The 13,641-nt window shown below is 46.0% G+C and overlaps 1 long non-coding RNA gene across 17 annotated transcripts in view; it reads left to right on the top strand.

The window, feature by feature from the left end:
• The window catches only part of LOC104318055 (uncharacterized), an 83,761-nt gene that overhangs the window by 23,103 nt on the left and 47,017 nt on the right, over positions 1-13,641 (top strand). For 3 of the 17 annotated variants that reach the window (XR_011327981.1, XR_011327965.1, XR_011327972.1), the window contains 3 exons: positions 1,250-1,300; positions 1,981-2,045; positions 7,104-7,551. The exons of 4 other annotated variants lie outside the window; for them this stretch is intronic. This is a non-coding gene — a long non-coding RNA (uncharacterized lncRNA). Of the gene's footprint in view, positions 1-1,249; positions 1,301-1,980; positions 2,046-7,103; positions 7,552-7,721; positions 8,727-13,641 lie in introns of those variants that run through there. 10 more of the 17 variants (XR_011327970.1, XR_011327969.1, XR_011327971.1 and 7 more) reach the window with 7 other exon arrangements.

Raw genomic sequence — 13,641 nt, 5'->3', positions numbered from 1 at the left:
GGAGGAAGTACTTGTGCTATGTTTTCACCTGAGTTTGAACAAGACCACTGGAATGCCAGGATCTGAAAGCAGCTCGCTGGAGTTCAAAAGGAAAAGCTGGAAGTAAAGGACCACAAAGGCATTAAATGATTAGCTTGTGTTGGCACTGCCAGCCATGGCAGCAGATTGGATTTCCAGTATTAATGCCAATGTTTAATGAGAATACTGCAGCCTTTAATGCAATATAAATGGAGTTGATGTATTTGAATGAGATCAAGGGAGAATAAAAAGGCGGTTTTTGACAGCTCCTTTTCTAGCCAGTGGCACCAAATTCTCCTCCATCCTGTCCAGCGTTCCAGCTCTTTTAAAACAATCTATGCTGTAGCCATGGTGCATTCAATATGTCACTGGTGACTGAAAATGTAGTCACTGGAGGTGATACACAACTCAACAGGCTGCAAGGAATCTGTTCTATGATTTATAAAAAGCCGACATATTTTCTGACTTAGCATTCCCTTTATAAAAAACTAACTTGTTCTTTCTCACACTGAGAAGTTACTTGGACTTACTGAGTTCTTTGGAGAAAATATTTCCATCTAAATCTGTCTACAGTCATCAGATGAATTCTGAATATACACAAGGGAAGATTTTGTTCTTTGATCAACTTAAAATTTGACTGTGTTGACAGCAAGTTATGTCTGATCTCATTTACATCAGTGCATAATTCAGTTTGCTTCAAGTAGAGCTGCTCTGGTTTCACACCCATGTACGTGTGAAAAGAGTTTGACCTTGCTTTTCAGGCTTTTACAGATAGTTGTTCTCAAATAATCTTTCTGCAGGCTACTCAAGTTTACTACTTCTATGCTGAATGATCACTCACTGCCAGCGAAGTCAACTCAATACCTCCCAGGCAAGAAAGGTCAAAATTCTGTCCTCTTTGACTTCACCCGTTGCCCAGAATTAAAGCTGAGATGTTTTCTCTTTTTGTCAGGTCCTCCAGTCTCATACCTCAAGCTGAAGCAGGAGTGCTTGCTTGAGGACCTCTCACATCCTTGTTTTCCTCCAACTAATGAGTCAAAAAAAAATCTGACTTCAGAGCTCCCCACCTACTGCTCAGAAGTGGAATAATGTCTGGCATACGCTATATATGTAGTCTAAGATATATAGGAAATTAAATATTGCCATTGACATATGAATAAATTTGCACTTAGGAAACACAACCAGAGAGGTTACTGAAATGCCATCTCATTCAATATCTCCTTTCCAACAGGAGGGAAAAAAAGAATCTCAGATCTTTCCTGCTAAACAAGAAGATATTTAGGTAAGGTAAACATGTAAAGAATTGTAATTTTGAGATATTGCAGTAAAACAAGGCAACACCTCTTTTTGTAGTTGCTTGTGCACATACAGAATTAAAAAAAACCCAAACAGTAGGAAAATGCCTAACCTCATATATTTGGCTCAGATACAGGAGATTTTGCATCACTGACTGGACAGAGTACCCCTTGCTTTTTTCCTGTCCTTGCAAGGTTTTAATCTTCTCTCAACCATGCTTAGCCTAGGTTTGGCCGAATTAGGATATAACTATGTCCTCATGGAAAGTAAACCATGACTGTGCTCTGGCTACTTCACAAGGATGTTAAATTAGATATCTTTCTGGACAATAGCTGGTAAATATCTTTGAGTGTGAAATCACGTTTATCTCCACATTGGTGCTTCGACCTGTCATATCACCTTGAAATTGCTTAGGGACAGATCTGCTTCTGCCACAGCTGGCATTTGCTTGCAGGGAGTATCTCACTGCCTAGTCCTTCCTAACCTGTCTGTGAATCTGTCTCACTCAGATCAGTCTGCAGTGGATGCAAGGAACATGTCACTGAATCCTTGATTTCACTGCTGCTCTTCTAGAGAGGAGGAGGAGTTTCTCTAATTATCCCTTCTTAGCAATCATTTTTGATTACATGTGTTCTTACACCCTCTCCCCCATTTACTTTGTTTCAGACCAAGCAGTTTAACCCTTTTGGTGCCAGCCAGCCCACATCCTTGCCAGCCTGTTGCAATTGCAGGTGAGCTCCCTTGTGCTCTTGGGAGATTTTGGAGTGCTGGAGACCACAGCAGTGATTCTGTGGTGCACCCACAATTAAGCACCTCCACAGCCTGCATCACCTGGCTGCAGAGGTAAAAACCAGACAAGCAAAACCTGTGGTCTGCTTTTGAGCCACCATGTTGCCTAATGCACCGTAGTGATGTACATGTCTGGGATGCTCTGACTGCCTCTGTACCAGGTCCCCTGCTGAGTATAACACGAGGGCTGCTAAATGCCATTAATAGGCCATCTCTAAATGCTTTCTCTAAAGCTGTGGCCAGAGCTTACAAAGGCTTAGAAGTGAGCATTGCCACCCCACAGCTCAGGAGCTGGAGGCTGGTTGGGGCATATCCCCTACCTGAAGAGAAAGGCAGGAAGAAGGGGAGTGGGGCACGGGGGTGTGCAGAAGAGCTGGAATCTCTGCCCCTGCAGCCACGGAGCTGGGAGGGTGGGGTGGTGACCACCAGTCCATTGCATCACCTGACAGCAGCAGCCACCAGCCACAGCCCTTCACAGTGACCCTGGAGGAAGAGCGGCAGCAAGTCTGGCTCTCCCATGTTCTGTCAACCACAAAGCCAGCAGCAGTCACAGGTGGTTTACCTCCCCACAACAGGCTGCTCCTCTGGGCAGCTACCTGCTTTGCCTGTTCCCAGAAGAGCTCTGGCTTGGGTGATGAGGCTAAATTGGACATTGTTTTACTGCTGGTGTATTTTTTGATGCACTGGAGACCTGTAAAACTTTCTGCCCAAAGCTAGATGAGTAAATCCTTGTGACAGGTTAAAAAAAATTGGTCTTTTATGGCAGCTTTATATATAGTGCTGGAAGTCATTGGAGCTTCATGTAGTAATGAACCCCCTTGTATAGTCCTTCCCCTGTACCAAGGCACAGCGCAGGAGCAAATGTGGCCTTATTTCATAATCTGCCTGCTGAAAAGTAGATGTTTGTGAAAGGAAATAGGTAAAAAATAAATGGTTCTGTCACACTTCCCACTGAAACGTTCTTGTTCTTTATGGACAAGCTCAAGCAATTCGGTTTCAAAGCACCACACCCCAATCTGTACTATAAATCAGGTGAGCTCCCTCAAGTCAGTAAGCATGTGAAAGAAACACCCCATCAAATCATGAGCTGCTGTTGCAGGGAGTGTGCACCAGACAGCACTCCATTTTCACCACCCAGGAGCATCCAGGTCAAGGGTTTTGAGGAGGGGAGGCAATCATGTTACCTACGTTTAAGTGCCCAATTTAGGAGCTTAAATTGAAAGGTTGCTCTCCCTCAACAGCCAAAGGAGAGAGAAGAGTTTCTTCCAGCCAGCAATCAAGAGTCAATGTCTAATTAAAGTGCTACAGATCATCCTCAGAAAGAGCTCCTTCTGCCCATTGCCTATAAGGAAAACTTAGGGTGATGTCTAAAACAGGCCAGATGAGACCTAACATTTTCTGTTTCTCTTATTGACTGTCCAGGGAGCTGTGGGGAGATGAATCCAATCTAGGCTCCTGTGTTTGGTGGCTGACATTTGGCATTATGTATTACACCTCTACTTCACCTGGATATCCCTACTCTGAGGACCTGTTTATATCCTATTGACTAGGTACAGTAATAGGGTGCCAGCCATAAAGAAAGCTTGAGGAAAGCAGAAAAGCTTGGCAGTGAAGGGGTTAATTGGTCACTGCTACACCTATTATTCACATTACCCAAAATATAGCTCCCTAGGAATTCTTTTAAGGTCACTCTTGGAACTAGTACCAAACAAAAAGCCCTTTTTACCATTCCCCACCCCAAGTATTGTCACAAGCATGTCAAGTTACTGGGCTTGTTTGTAGTGTTCCTGTAATGCTAAAGGATCCACACATTGCCATTTTCCCCGTTCACAGCAATCCCTGTCTCAAGGAGAAGGCAGAATACTAGTGCTTAATGCAGATGATGAAAGGTTATAAACTGTTAATATGCTTACAAATAGGAGACATTCAATTCTGTAAATATTCTTATCTGTTGATAGCTGTAGCTTTTCTTTTCTGGCTCTTCAGTCTATATATGGGCACAAATAGAGATGAACGAATGGAGATGACCAGTGAATCAAATGATAAAACACAGGGAAGGTCAAAGGAGTAGCATTTATTGCCATCATCTCTCAGAGAATATATGAGGCATTAAAATTTGGATACTGTACCATATTCTAGTCACAAAGATTGTAACGAGCACAAGTAATGGCATCAAATGAATCTCATCTAATGACACTAAGCAATAACAAGAACAAGAAAAAGGTGCAAACTCAACCTCCTTGAGCATGATCCTAAATAGGTGTTTTATAGTCCATCTCCAAGTGGGGGCTGTGGCAACATATTAAGGAATGCACAACACAGCCAAGTTGACTAGTCATTAGTTATTGCACAACAGCTATTGTTGTTTGCTACTACTAGATATCTGATGTATTACTGTGCTAGGCTATGCCTTTTTTTTCCCCCACCATGGTCATGAAATTTCTGTTGACAGATAGTTAAGGCTGCCATAGATAATACAGGGGAAGCCAAGTGTAAATCTCAACTGTGAATCTACAATGACTTCAGAACAGAGTAAACAATGCAGCTGATGGGACTCATATCTATCAGCTCTTCCTTAATGAAATCATAATTTCATGTAATACATGGTTGCAACTCAGAAACATGCTGGAGCCAGGATCTCATCTGTCTACAGACAACAAATTAAGGATGGGATAAATGCTTTTCATTTTATAGAATCGGGAGGACCCTGGGCAGAGTAATTCTATGCAGGATTGACTAGCAGAAGTCTGGAATTCCTCTTTGCAGGCTCCTTTCCCCAGAGCCTCTAGAAAACACAACAATGCTTAGCAAGGCAAAGGCCGGGCTGCAGTTTTAATTGCCTGGCCCTGGCAGAAGCAGCAGTAATTGCAAAAGACTGTAAGAATGTATTAAAGATCCATCTCCTCACTAAAACCAAACCAAGCTGCATTTTCATCATCAGCAATAGTCAAAGTGTAGTTTATTTTACTACAAAGCCTGCCCTGACTTGGTTGGGAAGTTATTTGCCTTTCTGAACATAAAACTGCTTGTGAAAACTACCTGAATACAACCAAGGGTTCACAAATCTTAATTTGCCCCTCTTAAAAATCAGACCAAACTGTCACTTACGGACCTAGATTATTTGGTTTTAAATTGCAACGCACTAAAATTTAGCCCTAGCTGGAAAGCTTTTAAATAATCTCATTTGCTTTTCTGTCTGCCATGCTTGCGCTAGGGACAGCTGCAGACAAAAGTTCCCCAGGGCAATAGGCTCTTGGAGGCCACAAAAACCTGTGGCCATGTTGGCAACTTTGCCTACACCAGAGCGGGCTGGTGCTGTGCCTGCAGGATGGATCAGAGTGCTTGGGGCAAGAGCTGCTGCTGTGGGTGAGGGTCCTTCCTGCTCCCCACCTTGCCAGGGACAGGAGAAGAGCAAGCCCAGGTCTCCCCTTGCATCTGTGCTCACCCCTCGTGCCACAGAGAGCAGAAATGTGGTGCCCAGGGAGCATTACTGCCTCTGTAAGTGACTGGCAGGTGCTTCCAGTCCACCGCAAGGCAGTGCCAACTGGGTGACCATGTGGCATTGCTGGGGTGGTGGGGGCTGACACATGGCTGCAATGGAAGGGGCCTGAAGCACTCTTAAGGCAGGCAGTCATAGCTGAGGAGGACTATTGAAAGCAGCACTTGATCTCATCACCACTGAGTTACCAGCTGTCAGCCAAGAGCTGTGCCTACCTGAAGCCTTGGGGCTGAGTTTAGGCTGTGGTGTAGATTAGCACCTAAGCAGGTACAGCACGAGCAACCTGGGCACTGAGGGAAACATACCATGGGTTAATGCATGCATTTTCTCCAATCCCCTTCCTCTATTGAATTTATGTCTACACTGCATTTTGTACCTACTTGAGGTGTCTTGTTGTGGCGTTCCGGTTTCAGAGCAGCACAGCTGCCACCACATGGTCCTCCACCTGGGGGAACGTGCCTTCTTCAGTACCTTACGCTATGGCAGTGCTTTGGGTTTTATTGAGTACAGTCATACAGTAGGATCTGCTTTGGCCACCTTGTCTGCTAAATGGGAAATCGCCTGGCCTGACAGAACTTTCTTTTTTCTACAGGGTTTTCCTAACCCACCATTGCATATTAGAGCTATTTTCATACATGGTGCTGATATTTTCTATGATATTTAGCATTACTCTATCATGCTATAGATTTGCCTAATTTATTATTCCCTCTCCGCCCTGAGTCATTTTCAGCATTATATTTTCTACTAAAAATGTGTTTGTTGTCTTAAACTGTGTATTTCTCCAAGGTGAATCTCCATTTATGTTTCTAGTCATTCCTGGCTGCTTTGTGTGATAATGTGAGCAGGGACATTTCATTTATTTCACATTCCTAGATCAGTCTCTTTTGTTCTCAGTTATGTCATGAAGACATCCTGCCACCTAGAAGCTCTTGAATTATGACCCTAGCTTCAGTAGTGGCATCTACTCTAGCTTGACAAGTTACTTAATATCCTTGCCTTGTACATATAAGAAATTTTAAGACCATGTGTCAAGAGAGATTCAGCCTGTGGGGACTGAACCTGTGACCTCTGGGGTTTACTGCATGAGCTCCTATTATTTGAGAAACTCAAGTTGGTTAGTCACAACTGAGGCAAATTTATCTTTCTTTGGCCAAAGAAATACCAGAAGGAGGTATGAATCAAGGGGAAAAGTTGTCATGAAATCCTTTGAAAATCCAGTGGGGAACTTTTTGGGTTATTGTCTCTAAATCATTTTGGAAGTGCTATATGTAATAGCAGCCATTAAAAGTCACTACTTACCTACAGTTGTGGAGTCTGAGATACTGCACTACTTTTTCTGAAGTAGGAATGCTGAACTATCTCAGTACTATAGGCTGACATTGATGACTTCATGGCCACCAGTAAAAAGCTAGTCCTGAAGTGCTAAATGTTACCTTCAGTACTTATTCTCTTTATGTCAACCCATGGTGACAATGGTGTCATTGTTATTCCTGCTTCCCAGGAGCTGGTGAAATGCCATCCAGTGAAGAAGTTGGGGCTGCCATAAGCACCTTCTGCTGCCAGTCGCTGCCAACTTACTATTTCCAAGATGGACATGATGTTGCTGACATTGAAGCAAATGAGCCTTGTACACAAACATGGCTGCAGGCAGAGACAACTGTTTGCATGCTCACTTTTGGCAAGAAAAGTGATCACAGCCACTGTGGTTTACCATTGTATTCAGCATGAGAAGTGGTTAGTTTGCTTGTCCTGTGGACTTTAGTGCTGCCTCTGGCACAGCCAAATCCCCAAAAGAGCTGTGACTGGAAATACATAGAAGTGCAGAAAACTGCACTGTCTGTGGATATTGCTTGTATATTTTCTGCATGATGCATGACAGGACCATGATCTCCATTTTAGTAGCAGGATACTGAGTCTTGACAAAATCAAAGCTGAGCGTATTCACAGGACCTTTGTGCATGGCTGTACTTGTGCTTGGTTCCTAACTGCAGCCTGTTGTGACATCAGTGGGAGTTCAGTGCCTAAACCACTGGTTCCCAAATGTCGCAGTCTCAGCCTTCTTTTTCACAGAGGGAGTTCATAAATTTAAAATATTTTACTGTGTAATATTATTTCACAGACCAGCTGACAACCCCTCAGCAGAACCACAGGTTGGGAACCTCTTGACTAAGCTTTACTGAGAATATGCTCCATAGTAACATGCCAGTACAGGAGAAGAGAGAAACAAGATGATGGTGGGACAGAGCTGAGCCTACACCTCTGAAGTATTGATGGTGGACACACATATCCTTCTCTTACTTAACCACCGTAGACTCACAGATATCACTAGGACTGTGCCTATAAGTGGGCCTTCATTGACCCTTTAGAGCAATTTTGCTAGAGCTCTGTTACACCCTAAAGATTGATCTGTGCTAAAAAACCGCTAAAGCTATGTGGTTATTCGGGCACTACCAGGATACAGATAATAATAACAGTAACCTTTCAAAGGTGAGAAATTGCCAAAGGTAAGGTAGGGAGTTTAATGGGCACAGCCGCAATGTAGCTAATCTAATAGTATTCAGGCATTGGGCATTATTGTGGTTTAAACCCAACCAGTAACAAAGCACCACACAGCCACTCGCTTACTCCCCCCCCTCCCCGGCCACGGTGAGATGAGGAGAAAATATAAAGGCAGGCTCACAGGTCGAGACAAGGACTGGGAGGGATCGCTCCCCACTTATGGTCACAGGCAAAAGACAGGCTCAACTTGGGGAGGAAACAACATCAATCTAACTTACTACCAACCCAATCCAAACAAGGATATTAGGAAGTAAAACCCAACCTGAGAACACCTTCCCCCCAGCCCCCCCGCCTCCACTCCCGGTTCTCTCCACCTCCTCCTCTCCCCGGCGGCGCAGGGGAACAGGGATGGGGGTTGGGGTCGGTCCGTCATACCTGGTCTCTGCCGCTCCTTCCTCCTCAGGGGGAGGAGGACTCCTCCTCACTCGGCCCCTGCTCCGCCGTGGGGTCCTTCCTGCCGGCTGCAGTTCCTCACAAACTTCCCTGGCGTGGGTCCTTCCCGCAGGCCGCTCTTCAGTCACAGACTGCCCCAGCACGGGCTTTCCCAGAGAGTCACGGCCATCTTCGGGGGGCATCCGACTGCTCCAGTGGGGGCTCCTCCCCGGGCTGCAGGTGGGCATCTGCTTCCCTGCTCCCCCCCATGGGCTGGGGGAACAGCCTGCCATCTCACCACAGGCTGCAGGGACATCCCCTCCTCCAGCACACCTCCTCCCCTCCTTCCTCACTGGCCCTACTGTCTGCAGAGGGGTTCCTCTCACATTCCAATCCCCTACTCACTGCAGGCTTCCCCTCTTAAATCTGCTCTCCCACAGGTGTTACCACTGTCACTGATGGGCTCAGCCTGGGCCAGCTGCGGGTCCGACTTGGAGCCAGGGAAGCTTCTAGCAGCTTCTCACAGGAGCCACCCCTGCAGCCCCCTCCCCCGCTACCAAAAAAACCCACCACACAAACCCATAACAGGCATTAAAAATAAAAGCCTTATTCCCTGGGGTTGCTTTATACTACACTGCAGGCGTAAAGGGAGCAGAAAGCCACTGAATCATCTTTTCTTTGGAGCAGCAAATTCTCCAGATACAGGAGATACGGGTTGTCACCAGACAAGGTTGTATAACCTCATGATGCCAGGCTGAAGAAATTAGCAATGTGCCAGCTATGTCAGTGTAGCACAAGGCTCCCAGAGATCCTTCTTCCAATTTATGACACCCCTTAAGATGCTCCAGTTTAGGCCAAGGTTCTCCTATAGCTAGTTAGCCAGGGAATTTGAAGGTCACAAGCCCATTGTAGTGCTTCCCCTTGTCTGCAAAAGGCACCCTATTTTTTTATGCCTTTAATTTGACTGCAGCAGAAGGTTTTGACTCGGGTGTATTTTGCTTTGCCTAGCCCAGGGAGTGCAGATAGATTAAGGTTGGACAATATCCGATCCAAACTTCTGAGGCAATAAGACCTGCGTCTAAAATTTTAAGACTCCACACAACTCTGCCTTGTGCTTTCCTGTGGCTATACTAGATACATTTCTTGAAGTTCAATTTGTAGTTAGGGAACAAGAGGGTTTTTTTAAGGCAGTTTATTGCTGCAGGTAATAGAAAAGGCATAAATCTGCTAATGCTGAAGTTTCTGGCCAATGATACTCTAAGCAGTTGTTACTGGGGGTCTTTCACCAACCATGGGAAATCTCAAACAAATGCCATAAAACTTTTTGTTTCACACATTCTCTGAGTCATTGCTAAATAATAAAAAAGTTCCATTCCTTTTTTTTTTTTCTAATTTTGTCTTTCTCAAGTCTTGGGAATGTCACAAGAGCATGTATTAGCATAGTTTAATACAAATAAAAGAGGTTGGGAAGACATTTTTGAGACCTTTTACTCATGGTGGAAAGTTTCTCAGCAGATATTTTCCTGCAAATAGCCCAGAGCAGTAAGTAATAGATTTTCCCTTCTGTAAAAGAGCTGTATCTGCATGGAGGATAACAATGCAATGCTATATGCAGCTGCAGTTCTTTGCTGTTAGCAGACAAGAAACACGGTATTGCTTCCAAAGTAGCTGGCAGTGGTTGTCCTCTACCCATAGGGACATAGAAAATGTTCAATCTTGATAAATGGTGATGAGACCTCCCACCATTATTCTTTCTCAGCGCATGAGATGACGGTCACTGACATGCACTAGGCATGTGTCCTGGGTTCAGCTGGGATAGAGTTAATTTTTTTTACAGGAACCTGGGAGGTGGGGGGCATAGCCGGGGCAGCTGACCTGAACTGGCCAAGGAGCTATTCCATACCATGTGACATCATGCTCAGTATATAAATGGGGAGCGGGCCGGGGGGTGGGCTCTTCTTTTCGGTGGGGGAAGTGGCAGAGCGTCGGGTCCCGGGTGGTGAGCAGTTGCACTGTGCATCACTCTTTTTGTATACTTTTTCATTAGTACCGTTGTTGTTGTTGCAATTTCTTTGTGTTGTTCCAGTAAACTGCCTTTATCTCAACCCTCGAGGTTCCACTTTTGGTTTTTTTTTTCTCTCCTCCGTCTTCCCCCCATCCCACCGGAGGGGAGGCGGGAGGAGTGAGCGAGCGGCCGCGTGGTCCTTTGTTACCGGCTGGGCTGAAACCACGACAGTCCTTTTTGGCGCCCAACGTGGGGCACGAAGGGTTGAGATAACGACAGATCTGGCCAGAGCGTGTTGAAACAAATTTGTCATACGCATTTCTTATACTAGATAAATAGATGTTAGTCACAATGTTGATTCAGCTGTTTACATGGTGGCGTTTTGTAAGTTCTTATATGCTTTATGTATTGCCTGTAGTTGCGTATCTCATCTCTGGGAGAGTGATTGGGATTATCATTTTGCTGTACTGGGCAATGTCGACTTGTGAAATGATTACATCACTGGTCATGAGGTTAAGCTGGTATCTGTATGAGGCAGTGATATCATTCCCACACTTTGGGCACCTTCTGTCGGATTTTATTGGTAATTACACCCAACCCATGGGGAAGTCGGGGGGGATACTTCCCCCCATCCGTTCCCCTCCCTTTTCTCTTTCCAACTAATTACAACAGTTTTCGAGAATTTTGAATATCCTTGGGATGCGCAAGCCTGTGTGCTGTTAGTGCTATGCCTCCTGACTATGTTTCAGGTCTTGTCTAGGGCTACAAAAAGGCTCTTTAAGAGTACCACCCAGAGATCTGTCCCAAAGCTGGATATTTATGGGTGGCACGGCGTGTGGGAGGATGTGGGCAGGTATCTAGAGAACTTCTCACCTCCAGTGACTTGGAAGTTCACTCCCAAACAACTGCAGAACCCTCATGAAGTGATAGAATTTTTGAAAGGAAAATGCTGTGGCTATCCCAGAGACACACAACTCACTACACTGTGCTGGGCCCTGGCCGGTATCTACCAAACCCTGCTTGATACTATGCAGCACCCCCAGGGGGAAAAGGGGGAAAAGATGGAAAACAAGACAACATGCACCGTGGCTACCCAAACCCTGACAACAGACACCGTGGCTGCCCCTACCCCGACGACAAGCACCGGGGCTGCCCCTACCACGACAACAGGTACCGTGGCTAACCCTACCCCGGTGACAGATACTGCCACTAAACCAGAGAACCAACCTGTGCCAGTATCAGTCGCCCCTGTACAGAAAAAGAAACACACAAAGAAATCAGTTCGCTCAGTGAGAGATGAAGATGAACCAGGGTCATCACGAGAACGGGAGGAAGAGGCAGAACCTGAAATAATTACCCGATCTCTATCCCTGAGTGAGTTGCGTGACATGCGAAAAGATTTTAGCCGCCACCCAGGTGAGCACATTGTTACCTGGCTGCTCCGATGCTGGGATAATGGGGCTAGTAGTGTGGAATTAGAGGGTAAGGAAGCCAAGCAGTTGGGATCTCTGTCTAGAGAAGGGGGTATCGACAAGGCGATTGGGAGAAAAACACAAGTCCTCAGCCTCTGGAGGCAACTTCTGTTAGGCGTAAAGGAAAGATACCCCTTCAGGGATGAAGTTACATGTCACCAAGGCAAGTGGACCACCATGGAGAGAGGTATTCAGTACCTGAGGGAATTAGCCGTGCTGGAGGTGATTTATAATGATCCAGAAAATGCACAGTCTCCCACAGATCCAGATGAAGTCCAATGCACACAACCGATGTGGCGGAAGTTTCTACGAAGTGCACCACCAACCTATGCCAACTCATTGGCAGTAATGTCCTGGAAAGAAGGCTATGGACAAACGGTGGATGAATTGGCTGTCCAACTCCGGCAATATGAAGGAAGTCTCTTCCTCCCTACGGGCCTGTGTCTCAGCTGTAGAGGAATTGTCCCGAGAGTTCCAGCAATTCAAAGTGGATATGTCCTCCTCCTCACCTGTACAGGCCCGCATTGCAGTTATTGGGAGTAAGCGTTCCTCTGCCCAAGAGAGAGGAGAGAGAAAGTACACACGACGGGCTAACCTGTGGTTTTACCTGCGTGACCATGGAGAGGACATGAGGAAGTGGGATGGAAAACCTACCTCAGTCTTGGATTCACGGGTACGGGAGTTGCGAGAAAAAGCAACCAGAAAAGAAGATTCTTCTTGGAAAACTGCTGCTCCAGTTTCCCGTGAGCAGTCCCCCGGGCGCAGTAGATGGGCCGATCTCATTTCTGATCCTCTTGAAGGGACTTCTGATTCACATGTGCAAAAAGTGGGTAACAGATATTCTAACCAGGATTAGAGGGGCCCTGCCTCCAGCCAGGTGGAGGAGAGGGACAACTGAGTCTACTGGACAGTGTGGATTCGATGGCCTGGCACGTCAGACCCACAGAAATATAAGGCTCTAGTAGACACTGGTGCACAATGTACCCTAATGCCATCAAGTTATAAAGGGGCAGAACCCATCTGTATCTCTGGTGTGACAGGGGGATCCCAAGAGCTAACCGTATTGGAAGCCGAAATGAGTCTAACCGGGAATGAGTGGCATAAACACCCCATTGCAACTGGCCCAGAGGCCCCGTGCATCCTTGGTATAGATTACCTCAGAAGGGGGTATTTCAAGGACCCAAAAGGGTACCGTTGGGCCTTTGGTACAGCTGCATTGGAGACGGAGGAGACTGAACAGCTGTCTACCCTGCCTGGTCTCTCCCAAGACCCTTCGGTTGTGGGGTTGCTGAAGGTTGAACAACAACAGGTGCCAATTGCTACCACGACGGTGCACCGGCGGCAATATCGCACCAACCGAGACTCCCTGATCCCCATCCATAAGCTGATTTGCCAATTGGAGAGCCAAGGAGTGATCAGCAAGACTCACTCACCCTTTAATAGTCCCATATGGCCCGTGCGGAAATCTAATGGGGATTGGAGACTAACAGTAGATTATCGTGGGCTGAATGAAGTCATGCCACCGCTGAGCGCTGCTGTGCCAGATATGTTAGAGCTTCAATATGAACTGGAATCAAAGACAGCTAAGTGGTATGCCACAATTGACATTGCTAATGCATTTTTCTCCATTC

The sequence above is a fragment of the Haliaeetus albicilla genome, chromosome 15 (assembly GCF_947461875.1).
Source record: "Haliaeetus albicilla chromosome 15, bHalAlb1.1, whole genome shotgun sequence".
In the NCBI taxonomy this organism is placed as follows: Eukaryota; Metazoa; Chordata; class Aves; order Accipitriformes; family Accipitridae; genus Haliaeetus; species Haliaeetus albicilla.
This window is presented reverse-complemented; position numbering and strand designations above follow the sequence as displayed.